Source organism: Vulpes lagopus, chromosome 2 (genome assembly GCF_018345385.1).
Source record: "Vulpes lagopus strain Blue_001 chromosome 2, ASM1834538v1, whole genome shotgun sequence".
NCBI classification, from domain to species: Eukaryota; Metazoa; Chordata; class Mammalia; order Carnivora; family Canidae; genus Vulpes; species Vulpes lagopus.
In genome coordinates, this window is record NC_054825.1 from 21,661,519 (window position 1) to 21,682,182 (window position 20,664).

The 20,664-nt window shown below is 36.7% G+C and overlaps 1 long non-coding RNA gene across 1 annotated transcript in view; it reads left to right on the forward strand.

Moving 5' to 3' along the window:
* Positions 1 to 8,214, forward strand: part of LOC121485105 — a 74,208-nt gene extending 65,994 nt beyond the window's left edge. Inside the window, exon 4 of the long non-coding RNA XR_005986203.1 lies at positions 7,469 to 8,214. This is a non-coding gene — a long non-coding RNA (uncharacterized LOC121485105). The remainder of the gene's footprint in view (positions 1 to 7,468) is intronic.
* The last annotated feature ends 12,450 nt before the right edge of the window (positions 8,215 to 20,664 follow it).

Below are 20,664 nucleotides of genomic sequence, written 5' to 3' on the forward strand. Positions count from 1 at the left end.
AGTATTTGCATCTTGTCTTTCCTTGCAGGTACTATTTTCTTTCCATCTCTATCTCTCTCTCTGTGTGTGTGTGTGTGTGTGTGTGTGTGTGCATGTGTATGTGTGTGTGTGGGGGTATTACCAATTATATCTCTAATAGGATCGAGACAAGTTGTGAATCTGCATTGGGTATGACGGAGAAAAATACTTTGCTAATTGTTATAAAATGACACCTTGCTGTTTTAATTTTCAAATCTCTGATTATCAGTGAAAATGACAGTGTTTGATGTTTGTTGAAATAGTTAAGAATCTCACTTAAACTTTGTTGATGAAGAAGAAGCATCATAAGAACATTTAAAGAAGGGTAACTGAGGAGGAAGGCTAGGCATGTAACATTCCAGGTGCTAATTAAGCATGAAGGAGGCAACTACTTGGTTGGAATGTGTCGGAGACAATTAACGAGTAACATTTGGAATAAAAGATCTTCAAGTTTCTTTGAATCCTGACTGTGCACTTGGGGATAAGAGAATACATAGAAATGAGTTGTATCTCAACATGCTAAATTTAGGGGAGAGGAATTTGTTTAGCATCCTTTTTCCCTTTCTGATGCTGGCTCTGGTCACTTCCCCTCTACTCTTTACCTTTCCCCACCCAGGAACAAGATGTTGATACTATTTACCTAAAGGCCATTCAGTTTAGCACTTTCTAAAACATGCCAATTTTTAACCTAGAATGTGCCTTCATCTCAATTGTCTTAAGATCCTTTTTGTTTTCTTTCTTTCTTAGGGAAATTTCTCATCAATACACTGAAGCTCATTTCATTTTAAACGAAGCAGCTGCACATGGTGTTGCGTAGGGGGACTGTTGTGTGTGAGATAACAGACTGGTGGTCAGATAAAAGCTGCGTCTAATGGAAAGTAGGATTAATTTAGCAAATTGCTGGGCTAATTTCAAACGATAGCCTGATTTAAAAGACTGTATGATACTGCATGAAATTCCTAAAATTTGGGTTGTTTCTGGGAAGCTCTGAGGAAACAATTAGAAAAAAAAAAAAACCTGCTTGTTTGTTTTTCTTTTTGTCTTGACTTTTCTTACTGTGATGCAGAGATGTGATATTGTTTGAGTATAAGAATAGATATTATTTCCCGTATTCCAGAAGCTATAATTCTATATTAGAGGACAAAATAACCGCAAGAGCTATTCCAAAGGATTCAGTGTGAGGAATCACACTGAATAGTTACAGCCATAATGCTTGTAACTACTTCCCCATGTTATAAATGCCAAGGTCTAGAGGAAAGGAAAGAGTCCTTCTTGGTTCCCATTTGAGGGGAAAAAATCTTTTTATTAAGAATTTATTTTGGATCAATGGATAGCAACCCCCTGGGGCTATTTTAGTGTAGGCAGAGATCACGGAGGTCAACAAATCTGTCTTCCTGTCTCTGAAATGTTTCAGGAAAAAGATTAAACATATGATATCAGCAAAATATCTGTAGCTAGGGAGTAGGCAGGACTAAGTTCTCATCCTAGTTTTATCACTGCCTAGTTTGTTACTGGGAAATTTTCTCCAGGAATAGAGAGAGAGATGGCAGGACCCTCAACTATAAAAGAACAAAAATAAAACTGAACTGTCCAGAGTTAGCTATAAAAATCTGTGGGATGGCCATGTTGCCTGTCTTAAGAATTGCGAAGCAAGGCAATCTCATGCCTTCAACAATAAGGTATTCCCAAACTTATGGACAGTATAGACCTTGTGTTGTATCTAAGTGTCTTAAGGCATAGGATTCAAGGAAAATGAATCATGCATTTGAAGTAGACCCCATCCAAGCTTTTCCATCATATTCAATAATTGTTTTTTTCAATCAAGACCTCAGTGCAGGGACACCTGGGTGGCTCAGTGGTTGAGCATCTGGCTTTGGCTCAGGTCATGATTCTGGGGTCCCACATCAGGCTTGCCGCAGGAAGCCTGCTCCTCCGTCTGCCTGTGTCTCTGCCTCTCTCTCTCTATGTCTCTTATGAATAAATAAATAAAATCTTTTTAAAAAGACCTCAGTGAATGTCGGAATGGTGGGCACCTTGTACTACTTTGGTTAACATTGTCAAATCAAATAGTATAGTAGTTAATCTTGTGGGCTCTGTAGTCAATTTGCCTGTTTTAGAATTCTAGATTCCCTTCTATTAGTCATGTGAACTTAGACAAGTAATTTAACCTGTTGAGTCTTAATTTTTGTTACCTGTGAAGTTGTGGTATCATAAAACAACCTACTGAGGTAAATGAAAATATGAAATGAGGCCTTTTATGTAAATCATGGTGCTAGAACATATACCAGGTGATCCAATAAATATTAGCTATTATTTCTACCAACCCAACCCTTTTAACTGAATTATATTTAGAAGCTATAAAGTACTGTGTAAAATATAACTGAAATTTCCAGATGGGTTGTGGTAATAACGTATTTCCCACTTTATTTTCCTTCTATATGCATCTGTAAGCATCATTAAATTATGCTAATAAACACTGACTCATATCCTCTACTTCTACTTCTATTCTCTAGCTTCTTAAAATTTTTTGCGTGTGTTTTTTTTAGGAATACTTTATTTCATGTAATAGTTCCCTTGTGAGCAATTTAGAGACTTAAGAGAGCTTTCTCACTGATTATTTCACTTTATTTCTGTTAGAGAGAGACCTTTAGTTAACCAGTTCAGATCTCCAGGTTGTTAAAATCAGCCCTGTCATTTATTTATTCTTCAAATATTTATTGAGCAGTTACTGTGTTTCATGTAAACTTCTAGTTGTATTAGTAGATAGTACGAATATTAAGGAATCTAATTTTTCTCTAGTCTCAATGGGTGAAAGTCTGTTACCCACGTGAATTCATTGCTATGAGTGTCAGAATTAAAACTTCAGAACCTGAGACAGCTCTCCATGGAGCATAGTGGGTGATGAGTTTGGAAAGTCAGCAATCTGTCTCTCACTTCAAAAAGTCCTATTGGTACTATAAGTGAGTCTATAACCCCCAAAAAAGGGGCTCATTTTTTTCCTCTAATTTTTATGTAGTTACTGTGCCATTCACAGATGTCCCTTTCTGGGGCTTAATTCTCAAAAACTGTTCTCATTCCTTTTTAGATTCTCTCTCTTAACTTCAGGTCTTGCTCTACACCACTCTGCATTTTCTCTTTCCTGTGCCTCTCCATTAAAGGAATGTTGCAGAACATGCAATTTTTAAAAATAAAACATTTTGTTTATTATACTAGTAAATTCTCTTTGGGTTTGCCAAATACCCACAGTGGATCTGAAGGATTTATATGGAAATTAAGGCAGCACTACATCTGCCTAATTAGACAGATGTACTCATAAAAGGAGCCCAGTGCCTGCTGGAATGGGAGGAGGACTGGGCTGGGGGAACTCCTCCTCAGCTGTTAGGAGCTGTTAATGCACAGGCTCCAGTCTCCTGGGACACTTCCCTGCTCCACAGGCAAAGTGAGGATAAGTTCTTTTTCACATCCAATAAAGTATCAAATTAACCTGCCTCCCCACTGTTACAGACTTAACGTCAAATTCAAGGAAAGCAGGTTGCAGATTTCAAGAAGAGTGGCAGGGACTTAGCCACTTTATTGGCGAAGAGATTCTATACCTTGGGTGCATATTAGAATTACCTGGGGATCTCTACGACTTCTTATGACTGAGCCACCGAAGACCAATCACCGAAGACCTAAAATAACTGGAGGAGTAATGATATAGGTCCCAATGTAAAAAAAGAAAATCAGAATTTAAAATCATTCACCTGTGTTTTTCACCATGCTTATTTGAACAATTTAGTAACATTGATGGGCCAAATTACAGTTGCTCAACCTTGTCATTTGTAACAAAAATTGGCATACACCTGCTCAGAACTGTTATGGATTCACAAAACACACAACATGGAGCAGGCACAAAGAGACAAACACTAACGTGTTTAGAAACTTACACCACACAGCTGCAGATACCTATTCAGGCACACAGATTTATTCCTAGAACCTCACAAATGAGCTCCTGGATATGTCGACACTCAGACACACATAGACTCAGAGACCTCATAGGAAAGAAATCCACAGTAATAGATTCACACAGATTTAGGTGCTGCTACAAAGACACACAAAAAAACATAAACACATACAAATTTGGATGCATTTAAAAGCTTACATGTATCAACTTAGCCCCAAACACACAGAAAGACCCTCAGAGATACTCAAAAACATAATAACCAGAGAGTGAACCTCCTGTTTTTTAAAAACTATATCTCAATAAAGCTGTTGAAAAATTAAGAGTAGGAATTACTGAGATACTCTTAGACAACTAGCAAACAAAGACATAAAAAGAGACATGCACACTCTGGAAATCTCCTTTAGTAGTTCTGGATTTTCTTTACTTGTACGTGTCTGCAGGTTTTCGGAGTGGCATTGTGGTATTACTTGCTATCTCTTGGTGGATAATACTTTTGCCAAATTCAATTGCAAGTTCCCTGGCCTCTTGCCCAGGTGGGTCGTGTGAAAGGCAGGATTGAAATTACAGTTTCCAAGAAGAGAATTATACATATTTTTCCAGAAAATGAGATTGTATCAAAAATATTCCTCCTACAGGAAGATGAAAATGTGAGGAGCAAGTTAAGAATGTTTCATTCAGGTTTGAATGCTCACAGAGATCCAGACAGTAGAACAAATATCCTGTAATAATGACAATTAAGAAGTAATATCTTTCTGGCCTTTGATAGTATCAATTGTCTGATACCTACTAACTCAGTTCATCATATCACAGAGCTATTCCCTATGATCTCATTTGATCTTTAGAGTAACCAGATGAAGAATTATTATTTTGACAAACATTTGGCACTTGCTGAAATTACTCCCAGCAGAAGCTGTGTAACATTTTTAGGTCATCCAGCCACTAAATTTCATGTTTAGAAGTCAAATTTGTGTCTGATGGACTTAGGAGTCAGAGCTCTTGGCAACTGCATGTGTGGGAAGGCCTCTGCAGACCCTGGGCTTGGGGTTCATTTTATGGCACATCTTACTTTGCATATGGAAAAACTGAAGATCAGAGTAAGTCCTTAACAATGAGCTTCCAGGGACACACACAGAGCCCTATTCTAGGGCTGATGTCACCAGAAAAATGAATTTTTGAAATAGTCAATGAACTGTATGTGAATTGGAGTAGGTGAAGAAAAGGAACCAAGATTGAATTAAAAGCCCAATGGCCATGCTTTGAACACCCTCCAAATGAGACTGGGTTTCCCTGGAAGACCGTAGGCTTCTTTCTACTTCTCTCTACTCTTCTGTTGCTTTTCTGGGGACTATGAAACTGTTCTCCTTAGCATTTGGTCCAGTGACATCTCAAAAAGCTCTTGGAGGGGATTCGATTCTATCCACAAGAGTAGAGGTACAACCCTGACTTCAGGAAGGTGTATTGTCTGTTTTCCTTTTTATCAGGGTGTAGGTCTGGCTGGAATGAAAAATGTTCCATAAGTGGGGAAGCATCTTGAGTATATTGGAGAATTTCCTCTAAATTCTCTTCTCAGAATATGAGTGTGCTTATGATATTCCTTGGCATTTAATTCCATAGGTAAGAGATTAGGGGAAAAAACGTAAGGCTTCCAAAGAAGGTGATAATGACAAAAGGATGGAGACACACGGCATTGGATGATATGTCCCAGATCCCTTTATTATTCATTTAAACATTTTAAATTGTTGCCAATTTTAAAACGTAGAAGGTTTTATGCAAATATCTAAATTCCTGGTGTCTTTTAAAAATGAAAATGAGAAGATCTGGCTACTGTGGGCTGATGGTTTCCATGGCAATAACTGACCAAATGTGTGTAGCAGCTTCACCAATGAGTTGGTCATGTGCTCTATTGTGCACCCCTATTTGTCACATTCCCCACTAATTATGTTCATTCTGACCCATTTAACTTATCTGGGTTACCGATTGGACACTGCAGGTATCCATTGATATTCTCAGTATTCAGATAAAAATCATTACAATTTTAGAGACAGATGTTTTAGCAATCTAGAGAGAGAGAAATCAGCAAAGCATTGAGAGCTCAAAGATGATTTCATAAGGAAAGTGGGAATGAAGCTGTCTTATAACAAATCAAGATTTACTGAGGCAATAAAGGAGGATACTTTAGTGGAGGGTGCATAATAAGAGGAACAAGAGATAAAACAAAATTAAATTTTGGTGGACAAGAGACTAACTGTGCAAAGTAAAACTTTTAAACATTTAGAATAAAACGTGAAACATTATATTTATAATCTTAGGTTTGCAAAGGTTTTCCTTTTTAAATGATATAAAAAAGGACGAACCATAAAGAAAAAAAAAAACGGGTAAGTTTGAATCCATTCAATAAAGAACATCTGTTCATCCAAAGACATCATAAACAAGGTAAAAAGACAAGGAACAGATTTTGAGAAGATATTTGCAATGCATAAAACTGACAAAAGCTAAGTATCCAGAATTTATAGAATGCTTCTACAAATCAAAATGAAAAAAGATAAACAGCCCAATGAAAAAATGGGCAAAATATATGAAAATGTCATTCACAAAAGAGAAAAGACAAATGGCCAATAAGTACATGAGAATGCGCTCAATCTGACATGTTATCAGAGAAAGGCAGATTAAAACAATAGAAAGCTATTATTCTGCAACCCTGTGACTTACATAAATCTAAAGTCAAATAATACCAAAGCATTAGACACAGATATGGCAAATTTGGAAATTTCAAACAGTAAAAGCTGGTACGTACCTTCAGAGGGCAAATGATAATATTAAATAAATTGTGTTATGTATATACTTCTTAACCCAGTAATTTTCTTAACCCAGTAACATAACTTATGTGTGTACCTTGAAGAAATTTTCACACGTGTGCAAAAAACAATATATGCTTGACTGTCCATTATATTATTGTATGTGATTGAGAAACACATCTTAAGTTGAAAAATTAATATTGATTGAAAACATCTTAAATGATCCTCAACAGAAAAAGTGGTAAGTAAATTATTATACAGTGACGAAATGAAAAGCTTGTAATATAGTGGAAGTAATTGCACTATACCACATTTGTCAATTTAGCTAAATTTTCAAAACCTTCAAAAAATAAAAATGCAGAAAAATGTACTCATCTAAATATAAAAGCATGAAGAATAAGAGTGAATGACATGATTGGTTTAAAAAAAAAAGATAGAAAGAAAATGAGTTTGTGTGAAGGGAGATAAGGTTGTAAGGTTGGCAATATCTGGCCCAGGGCACATTAGGGTCTAGAGTAGGGAAACATCTGAAAAGCTTCACTTTGTTGTAGAAGCTTTTAATGTTACTGTGATTTCACTGTCTGATCAAGAAACCAAAGACAAGATCTCTGTTTCAAGGCTATTATTACATGGGGGAAAAGAGCCATTGCAGATTCATGTGGAAGATGGTAGTTTCTGGTTTCAAAACTTTTTTTTTTTTTTTTTGTTTCAGAACTTTTATCTGAAGAAGTAAGAGTCTTTTGCAGAGAAGCCAGTCCTGAGAGAAAAATCAGTTGATATTCTCTTCAGTTTGGACATCACGTAGAGGAAAACAACTGGACTCCCATAGATCATTCCCTAATTAGATAAACTTCACTTTTTGTTGAAACTTACAATAACTTACTACTGTCAAGACCTCTGTCTGTGCCTAGCCTCTGCTTCTTGAGGACATACAAATCAGCCAAAAGCAGAGCTCTGAAAATTATACTCTGCTTTTCAGAAATCTCAGATCCTCATTCTTGGAATAAAGCTCAGATCCTGCATTCTCTGAGGTTCCTTTTTTTTTTTTTTTTCCATTCCTTTTGAACAGTTTTTGGTTTACAGCAAAATGGATCAGAAAATATAGAGAGTAAATACCTCCTCCCCCAACAAAAGCACAGCCTCTCCCACTATTAATATCCCACACTAGAGTAGGTACATTTGTTATAATGATGAACCTACACTGACTCCTCATTATCTCCCGAAGTCCATAGTTTATATCAGGGTTCACACTTGGTGTTGTACGTTCTTGTTGGCAAAGGTATATGACATGATCTCACCATTACAGCAACATACAGAGAGGTTTCTCTGTCCCCAAATCCTCTCTGCTTCATCCCTTCCTCTCCATAATCTCCGACAACCACATATCTTTTTACTGTCTCCACAGCTTTGCCGTTTCCAAAATGTCATATAGCTGGAATTATATAGTGTGCAGCCTTTCAGATTGGCTTCTTTTGCTTAGTAACATGTATTTAAGTTTCCTCCATCTAAAAATTCAGATTGATAGCTCATTTCTACTAACACTGTTGGATAATATTCCATTGTATGGAGGTACTATATTTATCCATTCACCTGTTGAAAGACATCTTGATTACTTTCAAGTTTTGGTAATTATGAAGCTCCTATAAATATCCATGCACAGGTTTTTGTATGGACATAAGCTTTCATCTCCTTTGGGTAAATACCAAAGAGCATGATTGCTAAATTATATGGTAAGAATATGTTTAGTTTTGGGAGAAACTGCCCAACTGTTTTCCAAAGTGGTTGCATCATTTTATATTCCCACCAGCAATGAATGAGATTTCCTGCTACATCCTTATCAGCATTTGGTGTTGTCAGTGTTCCAAATTTTGGCCATTATAATAGGTGTGTAGTGGCATCTTACTATTGTTTTAATTTGTTGGGTTTTTTTAAGATTTTATTTTATTGTTTTAATTTGAATTTCTCTAGCCACATGCAATGTGGAGCATCTTTTCATATGCTTATTTGCCATCTATATATCTTCTTTGGTGAGATATCTGTTAAGACCTTTTGCCAATTTTTTAAAAATATTTTTAAATTTATTTATTCATGAGAGACACAGAGAGATGCAGAGAGCCTGATGCATGACTAGATCCCAGGACCTTGGGATCATGACCTTAGCCAAAGGCAGACTCTCTACCACTGAGCCACCCAGGTGCTACCTTTTACCTTTTTTAAAATCTGTTTGTGGAAGGAGCCTCGGTGTCCATCGAAAGATGAATGGATAAAGAAGATGTGGTTTATGTATACAATGGAATATTCCTCAGCCATTAGAAACGACAAATACCCACCATTTGCTTCAACGTGGATGGAACTGGAGGGTATTATGCTGAGTGAAGTAAGTCAATCAGAGAAGGACAAACATTGTATGTTCTCATTCATTTGGGGAATATAAATAATAGTGAAAGGGAATATAAGGGAAGGGAGAAGAAATGTGTGGGAAATATCAGAAAGGGAGACAGAACATAAAGACTCCTAACTCTGGGAAATGAACTAGAGGTGGTGGAAGGGGAGGAGGGCGGGGGGTGGGGGTGAATGGGTGACGGGCACTGAGGGGGACACTTGATGGAATGAGCACTGGGTGTTAGTCTGTATGTTGGTAAATTGAACACCAATAAAAAATAAATTTATTATATAAAAAATAAAATAAAATCTGTTTGTTTTCTTATTTGTTGAGTTTTAAGAGTTCTTTGTGTCTTTGATATCAGTCCCTTATTACGTGTGTATTTTGCAAATATTTTCTCCCATTCTCATTCTCTAACATTGTCTTTTACAGAGCATTTTTCATCTCAATTAAGTCCATCTTATCAACTATTTCTCTAATACTTCATGCTTCTGATGTTGTATAGCTTCTGATTTTTGACTCTAGCTTTATTTTACTTTCTACTCTCCACATTGCTTCATCTGTTATGTCAACAGGTGTTTACTGTGAACTTTTTTATGATCACACAGAATTGAGAAGGAGCAAAAGACAATAGTGTTGTTCTCACATAGCTTGTACATCTGGGTAGAAGCAGGCTATAAACACACTGACAAATTAAGAGAATTTCAGAGACTTTAAGTGCTAATAAATGTGTAAAACAAAAATATGGTACAATTTCCCTGGGGACACTCTACAGGGTGATCAGATGATGTCACACCAAGGAGATGAAACCTTATGTGACATAAGCAGGATAGGAAGCAGTTTGTCAATAAACATCTGTGGGAGGAACCCATCAGACTCCTCTCCTGTACTCTGCCCCAATCACCCTCCTTGATCTATTCCTTCAGGTCCTTGTGCCTTTGGTCTTGGCTATTGTTTCTGCTTAGAACACCTCTCCTCTAGGAAATCTTATCTGCCCCACCTCATTCAGCACTATTGATCTGCCTTTGCCAGTCCTTTCAGTAGTAGGGTCAGCATGTTCTCCCTGGGCTATTTGGTTACCAGTGATTAGACCACTGAAATGGGTGTAAGGGAAGAAAAAGAGGGCATATATTGGATTAGAAAGCATGTCACTAAGAACTGGTAAGAACCTCCTAACTTCACCTTCTAATCTTAGTAGGTGTTTGGAAGCAGATGTTTGTTTTATGTAGAACAATCTATTACATATTAGGTCTTATACATACTTAGTGCTTGTAAAATACATGTTGAATAAGTCTTTGTATTCTGTTTATCATTGTTATTGTTGGCTGGTATTTATGGAGTACTTATTATGTGCCAAGCCCTATGCTAAGAATTGTTAATGCATGGTCTTTTTAAATTCCTATATATAGCTTGTGAGTTAGACAATATGAGTATTTATGCTTTACAGACAACATTTTCAGCAAAAATATTTAACTACAACATAACAAGACAAGATCTTATTTATTTGTTTATTTATTTATTGTTCAGAACAATTTGGCAAAGCACTTTTCTTTTAAAAACTTTCAACTAACCTCCCATTTCCTGTTGATCAAATGAAACAAATTGGTAATGGCCAGGGCTGACATATTGGATTATGTCAGATGGACCTAAATTCATTTCCCAGGACATTGTAGCCCATAGGTTATATGCAAGGTCATTTTATTGGTCCTTATTCTTTATACATTTCCTGATCTCCCCGCCCCCCCCCCAGTGGATGCTTTCAGTCTCTAACACAAAACTAAACAAAGCAAAACAAAACAAAACATGGATTATACTTTTCCTCTACTTGCTTTCCTGCTTATCATTATGAGTTCCTTTGGCCAATGGAACATGGGAATAGGTAACAGGCTCCTTTTTTTTTTTTTTTTCCTGGAATCTCTCAGAAGAGTTTTCACTGGGTATTCCCTGCCTCCTCAGTCTGGGCCCCAGAATGAACTCATGTCAGTCAGGATTGCCCCAGCTGACTACCCACTATAGACTGCAGCATGAGGTAGTAGAGCAGCAGACCCAACAGCATGAAGCTGAGCCACACTATAAAAAATAAAATAACATGTATTATTGTATGTTGGTGCCTGTTGGTTACACAGCAATAAAATCCAAATACTTATCTAATAATTTTGGTTAGGAAAAAAAGTAGAAGAGGTTGGGAGGAGTGGCCACGATGGAAATCCATACTTTTAATGATTACAGCCCCTTTATCCTAAGGTGCAGTGTCATTTTTCTTCTTTCATTTTCATTTTCTTTTTTTCTCTAGCCCTTTCTTCTGCCTAAATCAGGTTTAATAAGACTGTACTTGAGGGATGCCTGGATGGCTCAGGGACTGAGCATCTGCCTTTGGCTCAGGGCATGATCCTGGGTCCAGGGATTCAGTCCAATATAGGGCTCCCTGCAGGGAGCCTGCTTCTCCCTCTGCCTATGTCTCTGCCTCTCTCTCTCTCTCTCTGTTTTGCATGAAAATAAAATCTTTTTTTAAAAAAGACTGTTTACTTGAGTTAGCGTGGTGAAGTTTTTTGCAATAAAGAATATCATACTGTGCTGAGTCAAGCCCTAGAGGGAACAGCAAAGGTAATAAGGAAAAAAAAAAAAAAAAAAGCTAAGAGGAAGCCACCGTGGATCAGGATGGTTTGATGTGCTCTCTTAGAGCAGATGACTTGCAACATGGGTTACTTTCATTCATTTTCTACATTGGCTAGCTCTGCCTGCTTCTCCCAAGTTCAGAGCTTCAGCTTCACAAAATATTTTTGGCCTATAAAGGTGCATTTTGAAGCATTTGTCTCTATAATACCTAGCCTATGGCAAGACATTACTAGATGTTGATCGAATAAAATGAGTGAATGAACAAACCAATCAGTGAATTAATGAGTGATAATCAATGGAAAAGATTATCAATGAAAACAGTGATCTCACCAGCAATATGATTTATTTGACACAATATGAGAGGAGTAGAGATCACTAGAGATCTTCTCCCTTTTCCCATTAAAGCTTCACAATGTCCTATTGATGTAGGTGACATGCATCTCACAAACGAGAACATTGAGGGTTGAGTAATTAGCTCAGAATGAAATCAGTAGTAGCAACATCCTTCTAGATTGTGTCCTGAGGCAAGGGAAACAAAAGCAAAAATAAACTACTGGGACTACATCAAAATGAAAAGCTTCTGCACAGCAAAAGAAATAAATAACCAACCAAACCAAAAGGCAACACTAAATGAGAGAAGATATTTGCAAATGATATAGCTGATAAAGGATTAGTACCCACAACATATAAATAATTTATAAAATTAACACCTTCCAAATGAATAATCTAATTAAAAATGGGCAGAAGACATGAATAGACAATTTTTCCAAAGAAGACCTAGAGATGTCCAACAGACACATGAAAAGACGCTCGATATCACTCATCAGGGAAATGCAAATCAAAACCACCGTGAGATATCATCTCACACCTTTCAGAATGGCTAAAATCAAAAACACAAGAAGCAACAAGTGTTGGTGAGGATGTGGGGAATAAGGAAAACTCTTGCGTTGTTGGTGGGAATACAAATTGGTATAATCACTGTGGAAAACAGTATGGAGTTTCCTCAATTTACAGTTACCCTGTGATCTGGTAATTGCACTAGTGAATATTTTCCCCAAAATAGGAAAACACTAATTCAAAGGGATATATACACTCCCATGTTTATTGCAGCATTATTTACAATAGCCAAACTATGGTACTACAGTAGCAGCCCAAGTGTCCATGGTAGATGAATGTATAAAAAAACAGAGAAAAGGCATTGTGTGTGCATATACACACACATATTCATATATATTCATGTGCATATAAAATATGTTACTCAGCCATACAAAAGAAAAAAATCTTGCTATTTGCAACAACATGGATGGATCTAAAAAGTATAATGCTAAAAAAAATTAAAAGTATAATGCTAAGTGAAATAAGCCAGTCAGAAAATGAGAGATACCAAATGATTTCACTCATATGTGAAATTTATGAAAAAATGAACAAAGGCTGCACTATTTCACATTCCCACCAACAGTGTAAGAGGGTTCCCTTTTCTCAGCATCTTCTCCAACATTTGTGGTTTCCTGCCTTGTTAATTTTCCCCATTCTCACTGGTGTGAGGTGGTATCTCAGTGTGGTTTTTGATTTGTATTTCCCTGATGGCAAGTGACGCAGAGCATTTTCTCATGTGCATGTTGGCCATGTCCATGTCTTCCTCTGTGAGATTTCTCTTCATGTCTTTTGCCCATTTCATGATTGGATTGTTTTTTTCTTTGGTGTTGAGTTTAATAAGTTCTTTATAGATCTTGGAAAGTAGCCCTTTATCTGATATGTCATTTGCAAATATCTTCTCCCATTCTGTAGGTTGTCTTTTAGCTTTGTTGACTGTCCTTTGCTGTGCAAAAGTTTCTTATCTTGATGAAGTCCCAATAGTTCATTTTTGCTTTTGTTTCTTTTGGCTTCGTGGATGAATCTTGCAAGAAGTTACTGTGGCCGAGTTCAAAAAGGGTGTTGCCTGTGTTCTCCTCTAGGATTTTGATGGAATCTTGTCTCACATTTAGATCTTTCATCCATTTTGAGTTTATCTTTGTGTATGGTGAAAGAGAGTGGTCTAATTTCATTCTTCTGCATGTGGATGTCCAATTTTCCCAGCTGGAAGGGGAGGAGGGCGGGAGTGGGGGTGAATGGGTGACGGGCACTGAGGGGGGCACTTGAAAGGATGAGCACTGGGTGTTATTCCGTATGTTGGCAAATTGAACACCAATATAAAATAAATTTATTATTAAAAAAATGAACAAAGGAGAAAAAAGGAGAGGGACAAATAAAAAACAGACTCTTAACTATAAAGAACAAACAGATGCCTACCAGAAGGTAAGTAGGGGAGGGGGGTGGTGAAATAGGTGAAGGGGATTACAAACATACTTATCTTGAGGAGCACTGAGTAATATATATGAAAGTGTTGAATCACTATATTGTACACCTAAAACTAATATAACACTATGTTAACTACACTGGAATTTACATTTCAAAAAGAATGAAATTGATAGTAAATGCTGAAAGTGAGATGCAACAACTCCTTTCTTTGTCCCAGGTAAGTCTCAGGAATTACAGAAACCCATTTGGTGAATCACTTTTACTGTTGTGGCCTGTTCTATTTTACAGATGAGACAACATAGGCTTAAAGAGATATGGGAGCCTTATACAAGCCCCCTGGAAGGACCATCAGTGGGAAGTGTGGAGATGAGGAGGACTGAGATTTACTCTATGGAAAGCACAAAATTAAGAGAAAGAGATATGACTCTGAGGCCAAGGTTGCCAAGATTGGAAACAACACCAGTGCCGCACTCTGAAATCCGGCTTCGATACCCATCAAAGGCTCAGCCATTGTGCTGCCATGCTGACCCTCCCTTCTGAAGGTAAGGATCTGACTATTCTGCTGCTTACAGAGACTGCCTCTGTAGGAGGTTGGTACTGTCTTTATAAACTGTGATACCTTGTAAAGACAAGCTATTCTCAACAAATATTCTTTCTTCCTTTCTTCACTGCTTAGAATTACACTGCTTAGATTTTATTTCCCTACACCAGAATTTATCAACATCATCAACTGTATCTATTTATTAATTCTTCAAATAACTCTTCTTTTTATTTGGGGTAGTGGGGGTGGGTACCTTGTGGATTGTAGGATATTTAACAGCTTCCCTAGCCTCTACTCAGTAGTCCCAAGGACCTCCCACCCACCACTCTGCATTGGTGGGTTGTGACAATCAAAAGTGTCTAGCTTAGTTCAATTGAGAATTTAATTCCTGCTAGAATTCTAGGATGATCATTAAGTTGGCTCATCGGTCAATTACTCCTCCCTGTCCATGAGTTTCAGATTCCTTCTTGAGAATAGGTATTAATGGAATGGTGACTGGAGGAAGAGAAGTAAGGAAAGATTTCTGAATAATATGTGAAGGTGAGGTTTCAGACATAAAGATATTAACCTCTACAGCTTGGAATGACATAGACTAATCCCCCTTTTCTTACATTTTGCCTCTGCTCTTATCTTTGCAATCTAACATTTCTTATTGTTTCACATATATGTTATCTGTCATCTAATTTAGCAAAAAGAATATTATGAAGCTCTCCTATTTATGGTCTTTGGGGGTGAATATCAAAATAAAACACAGTCTTGGACATTAAGAAGCTCACAGTTTTGTGACCCTTGTTCAGCCCAGATCTTTGCTTGCTGATGGGGCCTTGCTTCATCCTACACCCTACTGACACCTAAAAACAAAATGTGTGTCTTCAAGTATTTGATTCTCCACAAGCCACAATTAAGGTAAAAGACTAACAACCTGAAAGTGACCTGTCAACAATTTATTTTCCTTAAAAAATGGAGTCTTCAATGATTAAACCTCTGTTAAGGACTTAATAATAAGGTGCTAATTAATTAATAATTGATTAATAATAAGGTGCTAAGCATTTGGAAAGTGCAGTTTAATTTAAAAATGGAAGTTAAACTGATTCATTTGTGCTACCTCAGGCTGTAAGCACCATGTTCATTCATTTGTATGAAACAACAAAGTTCACTGGGTCTCAGACTATCCAGGGCCAGTAAGGTATTCCCAAAGATTCTTTCTCCCTGAGGCAGTTTCCTTCACCCTCTAAGCCCTTCAGTCATTTTTGTTCATCCAAGAGCAAGATAAGTGGTTGGCCCCACTTTCACTGCCAGTTATTTTTCAGGACAGACTTCTTCACATCTCACTGGTTCTATGGGAGAAAAATGCCATGTTGGCACAGAGATTTCATTCTTTGTCTACACCACATTTCAGTGATGAGTCCATTCGCAATTGGAGATGATACCCTGGTGAGAAATTCTTCTCAGGAAAAGGGTAGCTAAACTGCTGTTGACAATATTTTCCTCTAGATAAGAGAGAATTACTTGTAATGAATAGTCCAAGAAGATCAAATAGATTAAAAAAGATCCCTATGTATTTAGAAGGCACATATTATGCCTTATGTGCCCTGTTCTTCATACTTTTCTTACACATTTTCACACGTTCTCTTTGATGTAGTATCATGAGGTTTGCTTATTAGGCATTATCTCCAGTTTATAGATGAAGAAACTAAAGCTTGGAAGGGTTAAGTGACCTGCCCTGCTTTAGTCAAGCCTCGCCCTCATTTATCCCCAAATGATAGCTGTAAGAATTATGTTTGTTTTCTAGACGTGCCCAATTCCACTAACTGGGTAACTTAAAAAATAGAAATCTGTTGCCTTATGGTTCTGGAGGCTAAAGTTTAAAATCAAGATGTTGGCAGGATTAGTTCCACCTGAGGGCTATGAATCCAGATCTCTTCCAGATCTCTTTCATTGGCCTGGAGACGGCCCTCCTCGTGTTCACATGACATTCTTTCTATTATGTAACGCTGTTTCCAAATATTCTTTTTTGACAAGAACATCAGTTACTTTAGATTGTGACTACCCTAATGACTTCATTTTAACATTACCTTGATAAAGACCCTATCTCCAGAATAAGGTCACATTTGGAGGTACTAGGGATTAAGACTCCAACACATGAATTTTGTGGGAAACAATTCAACCCATAACAATGTAATCCATGTAAACAAATCTGAATAAACCACTCCTCACTCGCTATGGAATTAAGTATAAGTTTCATATTATAAGCCATGTGTCTCTTCCTTATGTAGCCCTTGTCTCTAGGCTCAGCCTAATCTCTTACCACCACATAGCAGGAAATCTAACCCTCCTAAACTCCTCAATAAAAATAACATATTTATTAAGCCCTCAAGACACTGGTCTAAGTGCTTCACATGTATGTATGATGTAAATATATTATGCTGACCCTCAGTACCACCATATTATAGATTCATATGTCCATTCATTTATTCAAGCATTCATACATTCAAAAATATTTTCAAGTGCCTATTGTATTGAAGCTTTGGTCAAGACCTAGGGGATAGAGCTGCCAATAAAATGAAAAAAAAAAAAAATCCCGAGTCTCACAAACCTATATTCTAGTAGGAGTCAAAAGTTATAGATGGAGGGGTACCTGGGTGGCTCAGTCAGTTAAGCATCTGATCTTGGTTTTGACTCAGGTCATGATCTCAGGGTCATGATCATGCCCTGCATTGAGCTCAGTTCTCAGTGGGTAGCCTGCTTCCCCGTTCTTTCTCCCTCTGCACCCCTGCCCCTGCTCATGCTCTCTCTCTCTTTTTCCCTATCTCTCAAATAAATAAATAAATAAATACTTTAAAAATATTAAAAATTATAAGTGGATTTTGGACTGTGTTGAGTTGGTACCCCTAACATCCCTGTTGTTCCAGGGTAAACTGTATATTAAACAATAGGAGGTGCTGTAGAGAAAATTGGGACATGGATGAAAGTGATCCAGAGACAAACTGCAATTTTTAAAAATTGTATAATAATTTTATACTTATGGAAAAGTTAAAAGAATACTCTGCATACTGATTCCACAAATATTATTCTGAAATTAATGCAAATGTATAAAAAAAGCTGCAAGATGGATATAAACATGTCATGGATCCCCTTAATCCTGAATTCCCTATTATACATTTTCGAATATTTACTCACAATTTTTCTATTGTCTTTCTCTCTCCCTTCTATCTATCTCTTTCCATTTCCATATTTCACATGCATGATACTGTAACATCCTTCTTGGTGGATTATATTACTGATAGCCCCTATACAAGGCATTTATTTCTTCAACAAATTAGTGGTCTTGAGAGTTTTTACTAAGGTAATATTAATCTTTTCTCAACAAGAAGTTGGCTATATTTTCACCTTATACATCAACATAAAAGTTCAATTAATTTTCAAATTATTGAGCACTGAACTCGGCTATTACAAATTAGATGCTAATTAATGCTCCTTTACTTGCTCATTTATTTGTAGCCTTCTTTTTTTTTTTCCTGTCAGGGCCCACAAAAATGTGAAAATTCCATTAATTATTTTTACTAACTCATTGATGGATTATAGAACAAAGTAGTAATTTTGAAAATTATAGCTATCCAACACCTACATTTTTAGAAAGATGCAACATTCTGAAGGATATTGCTAACTAGACAGCAATTAAAAATTGCAAGAATACTTCACAGCAAGATTTGTGATAATTTTAATGAATTCCTGAAATGAGATAAACAGTTTCTTTAAAGGACACATCTAACCTTGAGAGTCCATGAAATTACAACTGGTAAATGGTGGGAAGAAATATATTATTCAATATATTTTAACATGAGGATTATTAGAATATATTTAAAAATGTTTAAACCTGTTTAGGGAAATTAAAACTTACTGAATATATAATACCTATCTTTCATAATTCTAATACCCTGATTTAACAACATTATTCCCATTTCATAGAGGAGACAGCTTAGTCCTGGAGTTACTCACAATTTATTCTCCTTTAATGGGAGCATTCCAGGCAGAGGGCCACATGTGAAAACGGGAAGCCAAAAGAATGTGGGGAGGAGGGGTAACTAAAGGAAGGCTGACATGCATGGAGTACAAGTGTTGGGGGAGAGTGGTCTGATCTGTGGCCAAGGAGATAGGAAAGATGGTACATGCAAGTTTTTTGGGGGAAATATCAAGAACCTGAGGCTTTCAAGATCACTCTTGCCACAGTGTGAAGAATAGCTTGGAGAGGACAAGTGGGAGATAAGATGCGAAACAATTGCAAAAGTCTAGAAAAATGATGGTGATGATGATGATGACTGTGATGTTGGTGACGATGACAATAATGGCATGGACTATAGAAAGGGACAGCTGAATTTACTAGAGATTTAATAGGAAAGTGATAGGGATCACTCACTGATGGCAGGGAAGGTTGATGATGAGGGAAAGAAAGAGTAAAGATGACTGCCTCCTTTTCAGATCTGCTCAACTCTGTGGAAGGCAGCAGGGAGCACTGGAGAAAGAAATTAGCCGAGAATTTTCTGAATTTGTTCTATGGCATAAAGAATTGAACTGAGATATGTGAAAAATGGTATTTTAATGTACAGATCTGGAATTCAGAAATGTTAGGACGGGGGATATAAGTTTGAAAGCAAAAGTAAGGAATATTTAAAAAATTTATTTCGGTGTTTTTCAAAGTGTTCCTTAGACAACTTATGTCAGAAGGCCCTACATATCTATTTCATAATTCAATGCTTCTCAGGTTTTAACATGCATAAAAATCACGAAGGTACAGTATAGTGAGGAAGATGAAAGCTCTAGGTTCCATCTGCTTTGGTTTGAATCAGTTTGGAGACTTTCTAGAATAAACTTGGGCAACTTGGCCTTTGTACCTTAAGGTCTTTTTCTATATAAAATGGGAACAATAATATCTCATTGGATTTCTTAAAGATAAAATTTAAAAAAAATAAGAAAATAATTGGATAGACCAAATGAGTTCATTTATATAAAGCCTTTAGGACACTTAGTGGCATTTAGAAAATAGCCAAAAAATGGAAGGCTAGGCATTATTATTTTCCAGATAATTTTTTTAAATGTCGATCCATGGACTCCCAACTCAAGATTTTCACATATGTGTCAAGTTACAGGATGATGTGGTTATGTTAGTATGGATTTGGCTGTGTTTTGGATTGGAGATAAAGGATATATTAGAATTCAGTAATTCTAGTGATAATAATTCTGGACCCTACCACACTTACTAAATCACATGTAGTTTTTGTTGTTCAGATGCCAAAGAATCTGCATTTTTAAATAAACTCACCAAGTTTTAGTGATGCTGATATATATTCATGCTTGAAAGTAATAACATAAGTCTGTGTCAGAACAATCTCAAAGTCTCAGTTATTGCCAGTTGCTTTTTCTTGTTGATTTATAGTTATTATGAAAAAAGTATGCATTTGAAGGACATTTTTACCTTTTCCTTAGTAAAATTTTAATATAAGTTACTAAAAATTGGTAGCTTTCTGTTTAGTATCACTATTCTTTCTTCTTAGCTCAGGAAACATCCTGGTGGTTTTGTTTCCCTGAAAGTAGGATATGGGTTTCTATTCTGCATCTCTTCAGTCAACCAAGCACCTGTTTTTATAAAATAAAAGAATGTTGTTTGTATCTGGATCATTACTTAAAGTAATAAAAAAAATTGCCAAGCAGTGTAAACATCAATACTCATGAATTATTATTCTTTAAAAATGTTGGCTAAATTTACATATAGATTAAACTTAGAATTTATGAAATGTTATTTTCTTTCATTCTGATGGCTTAATGCCACTGGTGTTTTATGGGTAAAGTCCCTGCACAGAATGCTGTATGTTTTTCCATGTGACTGAGGACATGGAAGACCTCACCATTGGCAGACCTCATGGCATTAAATTGCAAATTGAATTTGAGGGGGAAGAGAAAGGATGTGTTGGAGAGTGACTGAGGTCTGGAAATTAAAACTACATGGAGTTAACACATGTTCCTGAGAAACTCATAATGAGACCTCCTCCTCTCAAAAGGAGGTTTACAGAGA